The sequence below is a fragment of the Pinus tabuliformis genome, chromosome Q, assembly GCF_031772625.1.
Source record: "Pinus tabuliformis cultivar Carrire ecotype Pingquan chromosome Q, CPIR1, whole genome shotgun sequence".
In the NCBI taxonomy this organism is placed as follows: domain Eukaryota; kingdom Viridiplantae; phylum Streptophyta; class Pinopsida; order Pinales; family Pinaceae; genus Pinus; species Pinus tabuliformis.
Genome location: NC_142296.1, coordinates 1,055,570,244 through 1,055,573,052, shown reverse-complemented (window position 1 = coordinate 1,055,573,052; position 2,809 = coordinate 1,055,570,244).

Genomic DNA, 2,809 nt, shown 5'->3' with positions numbered 1-2,809 from the left:
GGTACTAGTGGACTACTTTTTTGAGTAGATCTTATTATTTGTGTTCTTCCCATGTTTCGAGGATGAAACATGTTAAGGGGGGTGGAATGTTATATACCTAGGGGCGATAATATGGGGTACGAAGGGATGTACCTAAGGAAATAATGTAATAATGGGATGGGCCATAGTAAAAAATAAGGTGGTTCACCCGTATCATGTAAGGGACCATAAGTAGTTAGTAATAATGTAATGGGCCCATGGTATTAGATAGATGGTATTGAGGGAACCATGGTAATGACCCATGGTATTATATGTATGAAGCCTATATAGAGGCTAGAGACTCCACATGGGGAGATGTCAAGGATTATTGTATGAACAGGCATATGGCTTCTCGAGTGTTCTCCTTCCTTAAGGAGTGAATGTATGGTGTTGCCCTACCTTAAGGGTTTGATCAATAAAGTGAATCATTTCTATCTATTTAGATCTTGTTATTTCTTGGGTTTATTTCTATTATCATATATTTCTGGGTTAGATCTATAACAGAGAATGCTACAAGATATATTGTTACATCAAAGTTATTTTCTAGCTAAAAGTAATCATGACCATTATATATTTTTTTATCTTAATCTCCTAAGTCCTTGTTTTTAGTAGTTCTCTTCTCCCTTTTCTTTTGATTGAGGCCTAACACATCTTGGCATTCCTCTTCCTTTTCTGGAGAAGAATAGAGGAGATGAAGTAGTGCTAAGTGTCCAGAGGATGGAGGAATCTAAACAATGGTCGTAGATAGTGTGGATAGTAAATTTGTGTATATTTTTGTTATTTTGTCATTGATTTTAATAAAAATAGATATATATATATATATCTTCTTTTCTTCCAATAAATTTGGATTTATTTGTATCTATCTAATATCTATTTTAGCATTTAATAGTAGTCCTAGCTATCCTAATAGATGTTAGTTAGAGTAGTTATTTTATTGTTGCTTATTATTAGAGGAAGATTGTTTGCTTCATTATGTTCAAGTCTACAAGTTTGAGTAGGAGAAAACATAATTTTCCAAGCTTGTCTCCAACGGACTATCCATCCAGACAAATTCCTCATAACAAACTAATAGTTATTTTGAAATTCACATAAGCCACTATAAAGAAATATTAATACTATTTTTTGAACTATTAATATATCACAAATTCCTCATAACAAACTAATAATTATTTTAAAATTCACATAAGCTACTCTAAAGAAATATCAATACTATTTTTTGAACTTTTAATATATCAATACTATTTTTTGAATACATAAATTTTATTTACAACAATTTTTTTACTATATAAAATATTTAATATTAAATTCCATATATACTTTAATGACTACTTTCAACTCTTTTTTTCCAATTTCAATAATAAAAACAACAAATTTTAATAAATTTAAATATAATTAAAATCCTTAAAGTTTAAGGATTAGTACAATATTTAATAAATAATAAGTTTAAGTGTTCATAGCATATAAGAACCAAGACGCCAATTATCGATGAGAACCCTTTACTATGAGAAGTTGAATACCTACACGAGAAGACAAGAAGACTTGAAAGGGGTGACATTTCTTAAAAGCTTGTGCAATAATGTATGGAAATAAAAAAATTGCAAATAACATATCTATAATATAATTGAAAAGGGCAAAATTATTAAAATATATAATAAATCATAGTTTCATAATATTATTTTGCATACTTTTCACCATAATTTATAGATAAGAATTGTATAATATAGTATAACTTTAATTCTAGTGGTGATTAGTAATTTGATTTATTTAAAAACAAAAATATAATATTTAAAATGGGAGTTAAATGTTTAACTTTTTATGTACTATAGTTAAATATTTTTAATCTAATAAATTACGTATTTAAAGAGTAATATTGTCATTTAGCATTCATCACCTCCAATTATATATCAAAATAAGATAAAAATTACATTCAAATATGAACATTTAAATTTTCGTTAAAAATATAAATAAATTATTTATAATTAAGTTTTAAATAAAAAAATTATTTGCTAATGTTGTAAAGAGAGAATGTAATTAATTTTGTTTGGTTAGTTTTTTATTTTATTGATATGAAAATTGACATCATGGATGATGATGAAGATAAATTACATTAAAATACAAATCTTTATGAAGGTAATAAAATGTTTCTAAAACATTTAATTTAGATATTAATATTAATTATAAATATATAATAAATACAAATAAAAGTTTGTTCAAACAATTAAAAGTAATATTAACAAATTAATTAAACTTCAAAATAGTTCACAAATCAATTCATTAATCTAAAATATATGTTTAGAAGCTATAGGTGATTTTTTTTTAGAATCATGTACTTTCTTTTTCTATAAAAACGTAAAAAAGAATGAATATGATTTTTAGACAATTAAAAATGTTGACATTATCAATGGATAATAAAATATATAGAACTTAGATTTGTCATTCACATAATATGATGTTACAAAAGGTGTTTATTTTTTAATTTGACACTAATTACAAATAGATATAAATGCTAATAGAAGCTTATCTCAACTACTATAAGTTGAAAAGAAGTTGTCATTATACAAACAATGGAAAATCTATTGAAATCTTCTAGCATTGCAATTTTCACAAACTAAAATGTAGGAGATGCATGGGCATTTGATGCAAGCATATCATTCAATGTTTCATTTGCATTGCTAAGTAAATTGAACATGCTTTGTCTCATCCTCCTAGAAGTGAACGCATTTGCCCCCAAATCATTTTTTAGGCTTTCCAATACTGTTACCACATCTCTCATAGTTGGTCGTTCATTAGG